This window comes from Primulina tabacum, chromosome 14 (assembly GCF_025594145.1).
Source record: "Primulina tabacum isolate GXHZ01 chromosome 14, ASM2559414v2, whole genome shotgun sequence".
NCBI classification, from domain to species: domain Eukaryota; kingdom Viridiplantae; phylum Streptophyta; class Magnoliopsida; order Lamiales; family Gesneriaceae; genus Primulina; species Primulina tabacum.
In genome coordinates this window covers 7,288,189-7,307,142 of record NC_134563.1, presented here as the reverse complement: position 1 = coordinate 7,307,142, position 18,954 = coordinate 7,288,189, and the positions used below count along the sequence as shown (strand labels likewise).

Genomic DNA, 18,954 nt, shown 5'->3' with positions numbered 1-18,954 from the left:
TTTTGTCCTTATTCAGATAAAAAATTTATAATATTTAAAATTTAAAAAATAGTATAATTTTTTGATTTTCATTACAGCTTGGGTTTTATATATGATTCGACTTTCATATGAATAACTACTTATGGCAAGAAAAAAGTTTGATTCAAAAGGAGAAGAAGAAGCAATAATTAGAACAAAAACATCTTTGAATTAGTGGGTAAACGAGGTGGGGATTCTTTCATTTTGACATTGGCTTTGCAAATATTTTAGTATTTTACTCTTTCATATTTACTGGGATGTCATCACAACAAATGAAAAATCACGAGATATTCAAATCGTCAATTTCAAATCAATGTATTTAAGAGCCAAAAATTTTTGAAGAAGAAAGATTACCCTACTGCAGGTATCTTTTCTTGTAAGGATTTTAATGGAAGTTTGAAGCAAATTTCTGGTAAATGTATGAACTCCGAAGCCACAAAAAATAATCTTGCATCCACCCTAGTTCCATGACTTACAGCATTATTGGGGCCTCGCGGAACGTGATTCGACGACACAAATGTACATGTTGTACCTCCATCAGAAGTTGTAAGGCCCGAGATTTTATTACTGTAATCTGAGATTAATCTGAAATGATTTATTTATTAATCGAGATGACTATAAACGGAACAGATCAGACCGGAAAAAACCGAAAGAAGATTTGACATGAAGTACAAGAAGAGTCCCCGCGCACATGCGCGACAGGTATCGGCGCACATGCGCGAAGATTACAGAAGCATCAGCGCACATGCGCGAGATAAGGCGCGCATATGCGCGACCCGTCCAGAAACTTTGGCGCATATGCGCGAGATGAAGCGCGCATATGCGCGAGTGGTTAAAAGCCGAGACCCGTAGGTCTCACGCATATGCGCGGATTGTGTCGCGCATATGCGCGAGACGTGTTATGTGAAGGAGTGCGCCACTTGCCTTCATGCATGTAACGTATATATATATATATATATGCAAGCATTTCATAGGCAATGAAAAAGGAAAAAACGAAGGAAACTTTGGGGAAATGAGTCCGTGAAGCTTAGGATCGCGATTGTGCAAAATCCGGCCATCTGATTTTGAATCCGACTTCGGTACTGAGTTTCTATCGACGCAGGCTACAACTGGACGTAAGTTTTGTTACGTTTAGATATGATTTGAAATTATGATATTGTCAGAATTGAATATGAATCAGATATGATGTTTCTGCTACAGTAGGCATTGTATAATTGAAGTCAGATTAAAGAATAGACTGGTTATACAATTGTTATGATTTTCAGAGTTAAATTGATTGAGATTTGATATCAGAGTTGAGTTATTACTGAATTTAAGTGTACCGATATTGAGATTAGGAATTGTATTGATACTGATTATGAATTCTGGTAGTATCTCTGTGATGTTGAGATTGACGGGGTTATCGAGACTCTATCGTTATGCCGTCGAAACATCAGTTGATTAGATTGATCAGATTCAGTAATGATTTCGATTGTATCGTGATATCGTTGATATGAATTAGATTGTACCTTGTTCAGATATGGATCAGATTATATACTTATTTGAGTATTGATCAGAACAGGTTTTGAATCAATTTATATACTGATATTTTATTTATGCGATTGTCATTGCCAGACTGGGTATGGACAGATTGGAATACGAGACTTCGTCTTCATCAGACCGAGAAGAGAAAGGTATAAATTGATGTTAATTGAGAGATCGACTTGAGTTAGATTTAACTCGAGTTTCCCTAAACCACATACTTGTATGGTATTGTTTTTATACCTTTGTATTTTAATGATTATGTTTATTCTATTGAATTAGAAGTAGAAAGCAGAGAGCTATTGAGTGAGAGTCACTGACAGAGGGGTTAGATTTTGACAGTATAGTCACTGACCCATTGCACATTGTCAGACTAGGCTTAGTCTTGGTAGATACGCCAAGGCACTGGACGTTTGGTGTATCGATATGCTTAAGATACAGACATTGTTCTTATTGTAGATTATTCGATACAGCTAGACCAAAGTCCAGAAATAAGAACGTACCGCCACCGCGACTGGTAGTAGTAGGTGGGAGACTTGTTACGTTCTTATTCACCGGAATCCCTAGATTAGAATGAGAGATGTGTCGAGTCTTAGATATCGAGACTAGAACTTGATTTACAGATTTGTATTGATTTATATTTCGTAGATTACGATTCAGATATTATTTACAGATTGGTATTGATACATGTTGTTTGATTATGCTACATGTGATAAGATATAATTCATGCTTTTATGTTAATTCAGTTAACTGCATGTATACATTATTTATACTGGGATTTATTCTCACCGGAGTTATCTGGCTGTTGTCTTGTTTTGTATGTGTGCATGACAACAGGTGGGACAGGATCAGGGTCAAGAAGATGATGAGAGAAGACGAGTTTAGATTGGTGATTCCGGACTTATTGTAGACTTGGTTTAATACTTGAAATTTAGTAGTTGAACCTTAGACTAGTTTGAACAATTGTTGTACATTATTGTACTTATATACTGAGATGTATATTAGTTACATTCTATTACGCTCCGTACTTGCATTTTAAAAAGAAAAATTTTTAGACCCTGATTATCTGAATTGATAATTAACTCCCAAAGATGATTAAGAAGATGATTAGCGTCCGGGTCCCCACAGAAGTCCACCGAAGCTAGCCCGAACACCCAAATTAAATTCACTATTTGCCCAACAAACATCTTCTATGGTGAAGATACCAAGTGGTTGAACTTCAAGGGGAGTTTTTGTTTTTAATCTTCAGTTGTGTAAATGTATTTTATTTAAAAGATGAAAGTGCGATATTACTCACCGTATTGAACAAATTGTCTTTTGATCCAATGCCTCCTTTTTTTCTCCTTATATTTAAATCTTATTTGATATGTTCATTTCAAATTATAAACAACTTAATATAATTTAATATGAATATAATATGAATATTGATGTATCAATTATTTTTTAATATTATTTTAATTTTCAAGAATAAATACAAACATAATATTAAATTTGTATGTACACATCAAACACTTATCCATAATATTTGAAATCATATCTAACATGCAAAAATAATTTCTAAACATTTATTAAAAATTACGTCGAACTTAAAATTATTTTAATGTGTACAAATTCAGAAACTTTATTTAATTACGTCGAGCTTGACATCATCCTCTGAATGTTTTCTTGTTCTACAAATTTTCTGATTTCATTTTTAAATTCAGAAACTTTATTTAATTTTCAAGACTTCAAGGAAGAACTTCAAGATGCAACCGAGAACAAAATTCTCAGGTATGTTTCTTAATATTATTACTTCCGACTTCAAATTTCATTTTTCTTACGCAAATTCCCAGAAGCAAAATTTTCTAAAACTTCATGATATCCGATTTTTCAAAAAATAAAAACAAATATTTTCAAGGCAGATGTATCACGGCTATTATACCAAATGTCAGAATTTTTCTCAAAAATCATGTTTCTACGTAGGTATGAACATGATCAACAATATGTGGAAGTAAACCGAGCATTATCTCCGGCCACTGAAAATTTTTAATTTCTCTGTTTTTCCTAATATTGATGCCTTCTAAACACTCAACACTCTCTGTAGATAGGGTATATTTTAAACCTTTTATTGCGGGAGTGATTAAAGCTTCAACAACCAGGCGAAATTCAATTCACAGACTTACTGCACTCGGCTGTGAACTTTTAAAGCTTCTAAAATGCAGCTAACCCAACTGAGAAAAAAAATCCATGCGTTGAAGCAACATGTGAACTATAAAGACTTATGTGCAATAGAATGAGTTAAGGCACATGATTTTCCCAAAACAATCCAACAGATTGGAGGTTTCCCTTCAAGACCAGGATTTGCTGGTAAGTACACATTCCTAAACCCCAATTTGTTATCAGCTACTGCAGTAGTCTCCCCGATACAAGCAACAACATTATCCCACCGTGGTGATTCTAGCAATACACTAAGCCAAGCACTGTTGAAGAACAAAAATCACATACGTTGTAAATGAAAAGAATGAACCACAAAGAAGGGTAATAGTCAAAGATCAAACGATCCTCAATCAGAGGTATTTTCAACAGGCAAAAACCAGATATACCGTTAGATTCAGGGTGAGAAAAGTAATCTCTATGAACAGTGGTACAGATCATCGAACATGTTTCTAAATGGTACAGCACCTCGAAGAGCTTGATCCAAAATTTTTAACTTGCTAAGCAACAAGGAAAACTAAAAAGGCACAACAATAATTAGTGGAGGAGGTTTACCGCACAGCAGAAGGCGATGCTACTGCAACTACAGGAAGGAAAAGTGCCTGCTCCAAAGCCATAGGGTCCACATATTTGACAGGGTCCTGAAAAAGAACCCCCCCAATTAGTATCCTGTCACGATATCCAACTTCGATACTTCAATTTTCAAATATATATATCAGTAGTTGCCCTTGTCCTGACGAACGTCTCTCCCCAATAGTACCCGCCTTTCCACGACCTTGTTAAGTTCTCAAAATTAATAAACTACCCTTCTTAAATTATGTCACAACCAAAATATCAGTGAAGGAATTCTAATGGACATGTGGGCTTATGCACTTCAAAAGCATTTCACAAGGTATAAAGAAAACAAAACTTCACACATCCGCATATTAAATGAACGGCGCCAATGAGATTCAAAATACACCAGTTTGTCGTTCAACCATTGCATAGATGGTGTGAAAGGAGACAAAAACCGTTGAAGGATGAGCCAACAAGTTTAGTCCTCATTCCCAAATGTGGAGAAAGGGGGGAAAAATCTTATTCACAAATGTCAATCCAGCAGCAACCGAAATAATGAACAGAAACTCCATATACAGTGTCATTATCAATCTTCAACAAGGAGGGGAGAAGCAGAGTATAATTTAGGTAGGAAAATTATGCAACTGAAAAGTAAGCGGACGATATCAAAGCAGGCGTCATACGGTAGTGTATGTATTCAGTCTAGTAACCTCTAATCCACGCTTTGCAAGGCCCTCCTCTGAAATAGAAAAACAAAACACGAAACTAAACAAATGTTAGTTCATTTCAATGGTATTATATAAAAAAAACAGATCTGGAGGGATTTAAACAAGAAAAAGGAAACAAATACTGATTTCACATGCAGCATTGAGCGTCATGATTAAACAGCAATTTATTGTTTGTATTTGCATAATCTTATATTTTAGCCCCGAAATTACTCATTTACCATCTTTTCTTATTCATCTGAATGTAAGAGTTCCAGTATAAGTACCATCCAACATATTATAGGCATCTTTGCACATATAAATGAAAAATATATTTTCAAAACTAAGGTACATTAGCATAACCAAACTTTTCAACAAAAGATTTTTCAAGTCGCTCAAAGATTTTTCATAATCTCTTGACTTCTTAAATGAACTACGGCCTGGAAAATGAAATTCAACTTAACTTCAACGCTGATATAGCACTTCGTATCATTATATTGGTTAAACACTTTAAGAGATAGAAAAAACAGCTAAATTGGTTGGATACTCTAAATTCAGAAATAAGCAATCAAACAGGAATTTTCATTCAGCTGTATTCCTTCTATGCAATTTGACTTCACACATAATTAATTCAATATTTACATCCTGATGATCTAATCATTACATTCACATGGTTCTTTATTTGTAATAAGTCAGAGAACTCAGTTGACTGATTGCTTTCTGCATTATAGTAAAGGAAAAATCAAATATGAAAAAAAAAAATCATACAGATCTAAGCGGCAACCAAGAAGTTTTTCTAGGCCATCACAAGTGGTAAAGCTACATAGTAGCAATACAATAAATTATTGTAGTTTTCTAGAACATAGAAATAGATAAGTTCAACTTACACCATTTGAATTCAGCATTGTTGTTGTTATTCCCTTTAACAGGAAAGATGTTTCGGATATAATGCTTTAACAAATTAGTGATGAGAAAGAAGGAATAGCACAAATAAAAAACCAGATATTAGAGTACTGACCAATTTCATTGCCACCTTTTTGTTGAAGCAGGATATAAGACGGTGCACCTTGTGTCACGCCCCGAAACTCGGGATTTGACACCGGCGTTGTTTAACAATCACACAATCGAAACAACAAGCCTTTCGTAGCACAGTATAAACCGACCCAGTTTATATATCATAATTTCAACCCAAAGGAAACATTGTCTTTTACAACCAAAATCACTAAACGACAGAAATAAATGCGGAAACGTAAGTCTAAATAATAATTACTTAAACATGATCGAATTCCTTGAGCATTCACCATTCCCAAAACTGCTCGGATTCTTCCTCCTCAATCTGTTCTTCGGGCTTATCTGGGGAGGGTTGTAAGGGGGGTGAGTATTTGAGAATACTCAGCAAGCGGGGGAATATCGAGCACAATAAAAACAACATGCATAAATTTTGAAACACATGATTTTCATACGTACTTCATAAACATGCATAACATTTACGAGCCACTGTGATTTATCTAACTTTCTATGGTTTACTGACGTCAGTCCCTAATTTTTACTCCTCTAAGGGGGCGAGGCCGTATAGCGGTTATATCCCCCACCGCGTAAGGGTACGTCATGGTTGGGATTCCCACCCATATAGAGTTGACTCTTCACAGTGCTTAACATCGAATGGCAACAACACAAGAAAATGAGTAGAAGAGAATTGTACTCGACTGAAAATTTTATACAAAACCGAAAAAAAATCACATATGCATCAACCGAAATTTTGAAATTTAAGAACAGCCCACTTACAGTATGTATTTATGCTAGAAACGTAGGTGTTTGGCTTCGAGAATTGGATCGCTCATTGCTCTTGTTCGGACAGCGCCTCGGCTTCGACTTTTAGGCTAACTTTGGGACAATATTTGGGCAGAGTTTCGGCTATGGAGAGGTTGCTGAATTTTCGAAATCTTCAGCAAGAGAGTTTTTCGAAATTAGTGTAGGAATGCCAGCCTTTGATGTGGTATTTATAGGTGAGGGAGAGGGAGTTAATTTTGGCACTAGAATCATGCTCAAGATTGGCATAAATCTCACAATATTTGACTCTAATTTCCTTGCCAAATCTCGAAAATAAGGTGGCCAAGTGAGGGGATTTACTTCCAATTTTCTTGTAGCTTACTCTTGCATGTGATTATATACTTAGGCACCACAATATTTATGCACCAAATCTATGGGATTTTCGAAAATTACCACATCTATGCTTTGATTCCTTTAGCCATGCATGGTCTTTACCAAACCTTGGAGATTTCCTTGCATAATTTCGAAAATATGCAATATCTATGCCTAAGTCTCCTAAGTCTAATATATTACCTTCCAATCTTGCAATATAATTCCCCAATTCGAAAATATGCATGATTTGCATACTTATATGACTTAATATTGTATTACCAAAGTATTCCCATATATCTCATCCATATACATGTACCCAAAAATATAGTAATAAAATCCTAACATTTCTTTACAAATGTTTAAATTATATGGTGGAAAAATTTCGGTTCTCACATCCCTCCCTCCTTATAAGAAGTTTCGTCCTCGAAACTTGAGTTGGCTTGGTCTGGAAATAAGTAGGGATATTCCATTCGTATCTTTTCTTCAACTTCCCAAGTCGCTTCTCGATCGGTGTGGTTGGACCACTGCACTTTGACGTAGGGAATGATGCGCCGCCTGAGGACTTGTTCCTTGGTGTCCACGATTCTGATAGGAACTTCTTCGTATTTCAGTCCTTCTCCCAAGTTTCCTTCGGTCAAGAGTGGTTCTACTTCTAAAACGTTACTTGGGTCTGGAATGTACCTCCTTAGTTGGGACACGTGGAACACGTTGTGGATTCTTGACATGTTTAGTGGCAGTGCCAGCCTGCATGCTAGTGTGCCCACTTTTTCCAATATTTCAAAGGGTCCAACATATCGAGGGTTCAGCTTCCCGACCTTATTGAATCGGACAACTCCTCTCATAGGCGAGACTTTCACATAAGCCTTCTCGCCCACATTTAACTCTACATGCCTTCTTTTAAGATATGCCCAGCTCTTCTGTCGGTCTTGAGCTGCCTTGAGCTTTTCTCGGACGATTTTAACCTTGTCCACAGTCATTTGTACTAGCTCGGGTCCCACTAAGGCTTTCTCTCCCACTTCATCCCAGTAAAGTGGTGACCGACATTTCCTCCCATAAAGAGCTTCGTATGGAGCCATTCCAATGCTGCTGTGATAGCTGTTGTTGTAAGCAAACTCAATTAAGGGTAGATGAGTGCTCCAATTGTTACTGAATTCAAGAGCGCATGCTCGCAGCATATCTTCTAAGGTTTGGATGGTTCTCTCCGTTTGCCCATCGGTTTGAGGATGATAGGCCGTACTTAGGCTCACTTTCGTTCCCATGGCCTCCTGAAAGCTCTTCCAAAAGCGCGAGACGAACCTCGGGTCTCTATCAGATAGGATGCTCACTGGCACTCCATGCAGTCTCACAATGTTGTCCATGTACAGCGAAGCCAACTTATCAAGATTGTAATTCATGCGGACGGGTAGGAAGTGTGCAGTCTTCGTGAGTCTGTCTACTATCACCCATATACCGTCATGGCTCTGCCTAGACTTTGTCAATCCTACCACAAAGTCCATGGAAATATGCTCCCACTTCCACTCGGGGATTTCCAGAGGTTGCAGTAATCTTTCAGGTCGCTGGTGTTCTGGTTTGACCTGCTGACATACCTGACATCTGGAGACGAATTCAGCTATGTCTCTTTTCATGCCATTCCACCAGAAATTATTCTTGAGATCCCTGTACATTTTCGTACTGCCCGGGTGGACTGAATCTTGACTTGTGCGCCTCTGCCATTATCTCTTGTCGAAGGTTATCACTGTCGGGCACACACAGTCTCCCTTTCATCCATAAGATTCCCTTGTCATCAATCTGATGCTCCTGAGACTTCCCTTCTCTGACTTGCTCCTTAAGTTTGGTCAGTACCGGGTCTCGATCTTGGTTTAACTTGACGGTCTCCTGCAGACATGGCTGGGCCGAGAGGGAAGCTAGAGTCATCTTGCTTGGGCCCTTCCGACTTAGCGCATCAGCCACTTTGTTTGCTTTACCCGTATGATAACTTATGGTCAAGTCATAGTCCTTCAAAAGTTCTATCCATCGTCGTTGCCTCATATTCAGTTCTTTTTGGGTGAATAAGTACTTGGGGCTCTGATGGTCTGTGAAGATTTCACATTTAGCGCCATAGAGGTAGTGCCTCCAAATCTTTAAGGCGAAGACAACCGCTGCCAGTTCCAAATCATGAGTAGGGTAGTTCTGCTCGTGCGATTTCAACTGCCTTGATGCGTAGGCGATCACTCTTCCCTCTTGCATGAGTACGCATCCTAAACCATCCTTAGATGCGTCACTGTAGATAGTGAAATCTTTATTTTCTGCGGGTAGGATTAACACTGGCGTAGATGCGAGTTTCTCTTTCAATGTCTGGAAACTCTTCTCACAACCGTCATTCCAGATGAATTTAGAATTCTTCTATGTGAGCTTCGTCAGTGGCACGGACTATCGAGGAGAACCCTTCGACAAACTTCCAGTAGTAACATGCCAATCCAATAAAGCTTCTGATATCGGTAGCGCTCTTCGGTCTTGGCCACTCAGTAATCGCCTCTACCTTCCTTGGATCCACTGACACTCCTTCTATCGAGATTATGTGTCCCAGAAATGACACACTCCTTAGCCAGAATTCACACTTGCTGAACTAAGCATAGAGTTTATTCTCTCTTAAGGTCTGGAGAGCAAGGTGAAGGTGCTCTTCATGGCTCATCTCATCAAGAGAATAGACGAGGATATCGTCGATGAATACCACTATGAACTGATCCAAGAACGGCTTGAATACTCTGTTCATCAGATCCATGAATGATGCCGGTGTGTTGGTCAGACCAAAAGGCATCACTGTGAATTCATAATGCTCATACCTGGTTCGAAAGGCTGTCTTGGGGATATCTTCAGCCCTGACCTTCAACTGGTGATAACCTGTCCTCAGATCCAGTTTAGAAAAGACGGCGGCTCTCTTAAGCTGATCAAACAAATCGTCCTATCCGAGGTAAAGGGTATCTGTTCTTGATTGTGATCTTGTTCAATTCTCTGTAGTCGATGCACAATCTCATACTACCGTCTTTCTTCTTTACGAAGAGTACTGGAGCTCCCCAGGGGGACACACTCGGTCGAATTTGCCTTGATCTAGCAATTCTTGGAGTTGTTCCTTTAGCTCCTTGAGTTCGGCTGGTGCCATTCTGTAGGGTGCTTTAGAGATTGGAGCAGCACCAGGAACCAGATTGATCTCGAACTCCACTTCGCGGTCCGGGACAGTCCCCGAGAGTTCTTCTGGAAAAACATCGTGGAACTCTTTCACTGTCGGAATGTCCTCAAGTTTCAGCTCAACTTCTCCTTTTACTTCATTGACCATTGCCATGTAGATGTCTTCTCCGGATTTCATGGCTCTCCAAGCTTGAGTTGCGGAAAGCAGTGACTTTCGTTCCTTGGACTTGCCATGATACACGACTTCTTCCTGATCTGGGGTTCGGAGTTTGACTCTCTTTCCCTTACAATCTACCATCGCATTGTTTCTGGCTAACCAATCCATCCCTAAGATGATGTCGAACTCGACCATGATCAACTGTATCAAGTCGGCACTAAAAGTCTGACCACTAATACTGATTTTACACTCTCTGTGAATTTCGTGAGTTTCAATGGCCCTACTTGTAGGTGTGGCTATACAAAGGGCTCATTTAATTTTTCGGGCTTAGAGCTTAACTTCTTAGCAAATCTCTTAGACATAAAGGAATGGGTAGCACCACAGTCAAATAATGTATAAGCAGGCACTTGCTAAATAAGTATGGTACCTGACACGACTTCATTGGCGTCGTCTGCCTCCTCCTGAGTCATGGCAAAGACCCTGGCATTGGGTTTGTTCTCCTTTGATTTACTAGGGCCTGCTCCCGCATTTGGCCCAGTTCCTCTGTTCGGCCCTGCTGGTCGGTTGGCGGCGGTAGGACACTCTGCAATTCTGTGCCCCGATTTTCCACATCCAAAGCATACACCGCTGGCCCTTCGGCATTCCCCGGAGTGCTTGAAGCCACAAGTTGGGCATGGCTTGAGTCCTTGATGGTTATTGGCGGGGAATTGCCCTGAGGGAGGTCCACCTGACTGATTGGGCATCTTGAACACTGGTTTGCCCTGAGAAGGCTGGCTGACAGGGGGTCGCTTGTTCCTGTTTTCCCCTTCTCTTCGACAATATCAGCTTCGGCTCGGATAGCCGCACCCATCAGGTATGAAAAGTTGGCAGGTTGGTAGACTGCTAGAGCTGATTGGATCATGCTATTCAACCCCTTCTTAAAACGATGCAATTTCAGAACTTCATCCGCCATAATTGCTGGAGCATAAGATCCAAGGGCATTGAACTGAGAGGTGTATTCCACAATTGACATATCTGGAGCTTGACTGAAGTTTTCAAACTCGCTCAGTTTCTGCAGTCTGACCTCGGCTGGATAATACTGTTTCAGGAAAGCTTCTCTAAAACGTTGCCACGTGATTGGTCCTGCAGTTTTCATGGCTGGCGAGATTGCTTCCCAACACTTGCCTGCTCGATCTTCCAGGAAAGGCACTATCACGTCCACTTTTATTGCATCCGGGACTTCCAACAGTCTCAACTGGGTCTCCATGTTCTTTAGCCAACTCTGGCTAACTTCAGGGTCAGCAGCTCCACTGAAGGTTGGACACCTGTTCTTGCGGAGGGATTCATAATGGAACTTTACTCCGTGCTGTGGTGGTGGTTGGTTGGCGTTCGGGTTCACTAACCCTTGCAGTGTTGTTGCCACGATCGTGGCTATGGCCATCAAGTCTGCTTGATTAAGACTGAACTGGGGTGGAGGTACGTTGCCCTCTTCGTTGTTGTTAGCACAACGGGGGTTGCGGTTTTGTCTTGGTGGTCTACCGACCATTTCCTACAAGTTAAACGCTTCTAAGAATTTGATGTGCATAATGACAGGATTGAATAATTAAGTTATGCTGGAACAACAGAGATAAATAAATAAACATAACTTTATTAATTTTTTTTCGAATGTAGACGAACAACTGAATGCAACAAATAGTACTGAAAGTAACAAATCGTAATTAATAAAATAGCGACAATTAAAAGATAAACACCTAGTAATAGGAAAAGGTAACTAAGAAACTCTAATAATCTATCTCTCCATCCCATATGGCAGCTATAGGCTCGTAGATCTCTATCGGCTCCTCCTCTTCTTCTGGCTCCTCCTCTGGCTCTACCTCTTGAAGTATCTCCACCATATGGGTGAGCTGGGCATTCTCTTCTGTGAGTTGTGTCACATGTGCTTTAAGTCCCTGAATTTCCGCCTCAGCCACTTCCATCTCGTTGTTCCAATGCTGCTGATACTGCAGATGATACTGTTTCTTTTGCTTGAGTTGGTCCTTAAGAGCTTCCACCTGTTGGGTCAGACGTTGGCTCACATATACGAGGCTGTTCATGGCCTCACACGAATTCTCCAGCCTCTTCTTACCCTTGGGATTCTGCTGTTTCTCTTCCTCCAGCTCCTTGTGATAGCGTTCCGCATCCTCTCGTAGCTTCCCATGCTGATACTTGCACTGCTCCATGACATCTCTTAGATCCATGTTATCACCCCTAACTAGCTCGCCCTGATAGATCGACTGGTTAAGGAGGACCTGAATCTCCTCTTTCTCCGCGGCTAAGGTTTCGACCTCACTCCTCCTCTCACTCAATCTGGCTCTAAGTCGCCGAATCTGACGGGACTGATAGTGAAGAGCAAGCTCCTTCAGACGAATGGCATCTTGGGCACGGGTGCGGGGTCGCATGGGGGTAGATGGAGCCATTTCCTGAAACCAAAAAGGGAAATGCTCAGAATCCGAAATAGACAGTATATAACAAAGGACAATATACAATATATATGAATTTTTCGAAATTTAAATAAATATATTTTTTTTTCCAAAAATGGAAAGTTTGGTATTAGACATATGGGTTCGAAGCATATATCGAGAGGATTCCAGAACAATCGACGGAATCGAATTCCGAATTTCCTACGAGAAGTTATAGGGTCTACGAATATTTCCTAAAACGGCAAAAACGACGTTTCGGATGTCTAAACAGAGGAATTTCGCGATTTCAGCCGCTACCTCACGACTTTAGGGTGGTGACTATCGATCGTTGGGCCATTTCGGAGGGAATAGCGTTGGCCTCGAGCAAAAATTCCACAGACGATTTTTTTTTTTTTGAAAATCGATTTTTCCATCGGATTATGAACCTGACGGCTCTGATACCACTTAAATGTCACGCCCCGAAACTCGGGATTTGACACCGGCGTTGTTTAACAATCACACAATCGAAACAACAAGTCTTTCGTAGCACAGTATAAACCCACCCAGTTTATATATTTTTGGAACTTTTCAAGTTCGCAATCTTGATTTTGATGTTAACAAAACTTGTTATTGTGTTTCTAACATATTTACTCAAGTGTGAAGTTGCAAACACAAGAAGCAAGCTGAAACTGAATTTTGCACAAACTGAATTTCTGGCGAGCTTCGGTATTTTGATGATATCTCTCAACTGAATTATCCAAATGACAATCCGCAAACTGGACTGATTAGAAAACTCAATTTGGAACAAATCGTATCTCACGTCAGTTGGGAAAAATCGGATGTTATCATGGTCTAACTGATCGCTCAATTACCAAACTGATCACACGAAAAGAGCAATCAGTTGAGTTTGAGCAGCTGCGGTATTTTGGTCATATCTCTCAGCTCGGTTATCGAAATGAAGCAATTCAGTATGTGTTGGAAAGATAAGACGATGATCTACAAATCATCTTCAGAAGTCAAAGTCTGAATCAAAGCTTAAGATGCTGATAAATGACGATAAAGTTACTGGTTCTGCACAAACTGAAATCAGCTAGGCTGATTTCAGCACACCAGCTGAAACTGAACCAACTGCTGACCAGCTGACCAACCAACTGAACTGAACCAGCTGCTGACCAACTGAAACTGAACCAGATCAGCTGAAGACCAGTTGAACCAGACCAGCTGAACTGAACCAGCTGAAACTGAACCAGACCAGCTGAAGACAAGTTGAACCAGTCCAACTGAACCAGTTGAACTGAACCAGACCAACTGAACTAGTTGAACTGATTGACCAGTTGAGTTGACCAGTTGACCAGAGTTGACCAGTCGAGAAAATGTCCAGCAAGACGAATTTGACCGTTGCAATTCCAGAAACAGTACAGAAACTTTCCAACGGTCATATTCTATGTCTAACGTATATATCAGTGTTGGAGCCTATAAATACAACATATTGAAGATCAAACAACAGCTTTTGAAGTGGATTCAAAGCATGGACAGTTAGCATGAAGATATCAGCTAGTTGAGAGCACAAGCCCTTGTGTGAGAATACATTTGGGATATACACTGTAAATGATAAATTCCTCACACACAATCACTCACACATATACAAGAGAGTTGAACTTCAAAGATTAATTGAGTGAGTCTTGCACAAAGACAATAAACTTGTGTATGTAGTCTTTGCATATGAGACATTAAACAATATGCTGATTGTGAGGTGCTGCCTACAATCTTGAGTGCTAGAAGTTCTAGTTGGGTGCTGCCCTTCCGGAATGGGTTTGTATAAGTAGTTGTATAAATCAAAGTCTTCTAGTGGATCCTTCCCAAGGGGAAGAAGGGGTGACGTAGGAGTGTTTGAAATCTCCGAACAAGTATAAACAAATTCGTGTCTATTTGTTTATTGCATTTTCTTATCATTTTCACTGTTTTTAAAGATGCATTGTTGAAGCATTTTATGTGTTCTTCAAATATCAAAATATTGTATACCAAGTGTTTGACAAAATGCTTCAACTGAATATTTTTTACTCATTCAACTTGCATATATTTTAAATGGTTTACAAAATATTTATTCGGTTTCTACGAAGGATTATTTCGAGTATTTTCCGCTTGGTTTGAACACCAAACTCGATTTAATTCATCGGTGTTCAATATTTCAAGAACCGAGCTATTTTAGCTCAACGATTACCCCCCTAATCGATCCTAACATATATCATAATTTCAACCCAAAGGAAACATTGTCTTTTACAACCAAAATCACTAAACGACAGAAATAAATGCGGAAACGTAAGTCTAATAATAATAACTTAAACATGATCGAATTCCTTGTGCATTCACCATCCCCAAAACTGCTCGGATTCTTCCTCCTCAATCTGTTCTTCGGGCTTATCTGGGGAGGGTTGTAAGGGGGTGAGTATTTGGGAATACTCAGCAAGCGGGGGAATATCGAGCACAATAAAAACAACATGCATAAATTTCGAAACACATGACTTTCATTCGTACTTCATAAACATGCATAACATTTACGAGCCACTGTGATTTATCTAACTTTCTATGGTTTACTGACGTCAGTCCCTAATTTTTACTCCTCTAAGGGGGCGAGGCCGTATAGCGGTTATATCCCCCACCGCGTAAGGGTACGTCATGGTTGGGATTCCCACCCATATAGAGTTGACTCTTCACAGTGCTTAACATCGAATGACAACAACACAAGAAAATGAGTAGAAGAGAATTGTACTCGACTGAAATTTTTATCCAAAACCGAAAAAAAATCACATATGCATCAACCGAAATTTTGAAATTTAAGAACAGCCCACTTACAGTATGTATTTATGCTAGAAACGTAGGTGTTTGGCTTCGAGAATTGGATCGCTCCTTGCTCTTGCTCGGACAGCGCCTCGGCTTCGACTTTTAGGCTATCTTTGGGACAATATTTTGGCAGAGTTTCGGCTATGGAGAGGTTGCTGAATTTTCGAAATCTTCAGCAAGAGAGTTTTTCGAAATTAGTGTAGGAATGCCAGCCTTTGATGTGGTATTTATAGGTGAGGGAGAGGGAGTTAATTTTGGCACTAGAATCATGCTCAAGATTGGCATAAATCTCACAATATTTGACTCTAATTTCCTTGCCAAATCTCGAAAATAAGGTGGCCAAGTGAGGGGATTTACTTCCAATTTTCTTGTAGCTTGCTCTTGCATGTGATTATATACTTAGGCATCACAATATTTATGCACCAAATCTATGGGATTTTCGAAAATTACCACATCTATGCTTTGATTCCTTTAGCCATGCATGGCCTTTACCAAACCTTGGAGATTTCCTTGCATAATTTCGAAAATATGCAATATCTATGCCTAAGTCTCCTAAGTCTAATATATTACCCTCGATTCTTGCAATATAGTTCCCCAATTCGAAAATATGCATGATTTGCATACTTATATGACTTAATATTGTATTACCAAAGTATTCCCATATATCTCATCCACATACATGTACTCAAAAATATAGTAATAAAATCCTAACATTTCTTTACAAATGTTTAAATTATATGGTGGAAAAATTTCGGTTCTCACACCTTGTATTATCATTATTCGGAATTTCAGACGCCAAAACTTTGCCAGTCGCTGAATATCATAACATAAATGACTCTTTTTCAAGCGGTGACTAGTTTGGATTAATGTCCCAAACTAGATTCATTCACAAGTCAACTAGCATAAAATGTTTTTCTCTATCATAATTAAGGAATCAAGTAAAAACCTTTTGATGGAACAAAAACAACATCAAGACTTTGCGGTGCAGAAGGCAATATTTTCTCAAAAACACTTGCTGTACCAGCTCTTACAACTCCAACCCTGATTTTTGGAGCTCGAGCAGCTCTGTAAACACATAACTAGAATTAGCGAGTAATACAACCAACACGGCACCAAAATAAAGAGTAGTAACTGCCTAATTTTAACTATGAAGATGTGATTAGTTTTAAGTCACAAAACAAGACATTAATATTGCATCACTCGAAAGCTACTTGACATTATAAAGTGACAAAACAGCATCAGGCTTTAAGTGACTAATTTTCGTCATCAAACCAAATGATATTTAGGACAAATCGCTCTAGAAACACCAGAATCTTACTTCCAAGCATCAAGGAAAACCTCACCCGTGTCACGCCCCGAAACTCGGGGTTTGACACCGGCGTCGTTTAACAATCACACAATTGAAACAACCAGCCTCGTAGCATAGTATAAACCGAAATATCAGTTTATTAATCATAATCTCAAAAACCAAAGTCTTTACAACTGAAATAACTAATGAAATAAATGCGGAAACGTTTTTACATAAAACTTGAGTACCAAAATTCAGAAACCTCTTTACTAGCAACTCTCGAGATTAAAACAATTCACCAGCCCCAAAATTGTTCCGATTCTTCTTCTTCAATCTGCTCTTCAGGATTTATCTGGGAAGGTTGTAAGGGGTGAGTATTTTGGGAAATACTCAGCAAGTGGGGGCCGTTCGAGTACAACAAAACAACATGCAATTTCGAAATATAGATACCATGCAAACATAATTCTTATCACGTGCGCATCATTAACCCGACACTGAGATTCATCTACTTTCAATGGTTTACTGATATCAGTCCCTAATTTTTACTCCTCTAAGGGGACGAGGCCGTATAGCGGTTATCTCCCCCACCGCGTAAGGGTACGTATGGTTGGGATTCCCACCCATATCAAGTTGAATTCTCACAGTGTCAAAACATTTATTCATGCAAAATATCGTAACCAGAAGGGTGTAGAAGAAGAATTGTACTCGCCCGAATTTTTATAAAACCGAAAATATATGCATCGAAATTCAATAAGTTAAAACAAGCCCACTTACCTTAAATTCTTGATGAAAAACGTAAAAAGGCTAGGGTTCTTCGAAATTCCTACTTCACTGGTTGGACGGCGGCAGGGCTTCGCTGCGCTCGAAAATTCCTAAGGAGACTAGAGCACAAATTTTTCGAAAATTTGGTGTGATATGTGGTGTGATTTTCGAGTCTACAGGGCCCTCCTATTTATAGGGGTTGGCTGCTATCGTGATCGAGTGATATCGCGTTTGAATCTGAATCAAATCTTTATCGAGAATCGTGATCTATCCGTGATATAAATTCGAACTCTAAATCTTTTATCTCTCAATTTTCGAAATTCTCAAATATATACACTGTAAATTTCGAATTCTAGGGATTTTATTATCCTTTGCCTGATTTTTATCCCGGTATCTCCATATCAACTCAAATCTTAGGCATTTATCTGTGAAATTTCAAATAATAATATACACGATATTATTATTCACTCAATCTTGGTAAAATCTTACAAATCTCACATCCTCAAATGAGATAAATCCTGGTATCCAAAATATACTATCGTGATAAAACTTAAATGATAAAACTTAAAATTCTTGGATTTTACATCCCTCCCTCCTTATGGGAAGTTTCGTCCTCGAAACTTGGGTTGGCTTGGTCTCCGAAGAGGTACGGGTATTGGTCCCTCATCCTTTCTTCTAGCTCCTACGTGGCTTCTCTTTCCGTGTGGTTAGACCATTGTACCTTGACGTAGAGAATGATACGTCGCCTCAGTACTTGGTCCTTGGTGTCCACAATTCTGATGGGAACTTCTTCGTACTTCAGCTCTTCTCCCAAGTTACTTTCGATCATGAGCGGTTCTGCTTCCAACATGTGGCTTGGGTCTGAGATGTATTTCTGTAGTTGGGACACGTGGAAAACGTTGTGAATTCTAGGCATGTTTGGTGGCAGCGCCAATCTGTATGCTAATATGCCCACTTTTTCCAAAATCTCAAAGGGTCCCACATAGCGAGGGTTCAGCTTCCCGGCTTTACTGAATCGGACCACTCCATTCATAGGCGAGACTTTTACGTAGGCCTTCTCGCCGATATTGAATTCCACTGGCCTTCTTTTCAGATCTGCCCAACTCTTTTGTCGATCTTGAGCTGCCTTGAGTTTCTCTCGGACTACTGTAACCTTGCCTATTGTTATCTGTACGAGTTCGGGTCCTACTA

At 39.5% G+C, this 18,954-nt stretch overlaps 1 long non-coding RNA gene across 1 annotated transcript; it reads right to left on the bottom strand.

The window, feature by feature from the left end:
• Positions 1–3,718: 3,718 nt before the first annotated feature.
• Positions 3,719–17,058, bottom strand: LOC142523645 (uncharacterized). Its single transcript, XR_012814798.1, has 5 exons — positions 16,660–17,058; positions 16,478–16,526; positions 4,971–6,057; positions 4,288–4,373; positions 3,719–3,998 (listed from the first exon to the last, which is right to left on the bottom strand). It is a non-coding gene; the product is annotated as an uncharacterized LOC142523645 (long non-coding RNA).
• Positions 17,059–18,954: the final 1,896 nt, after the last annotated feature.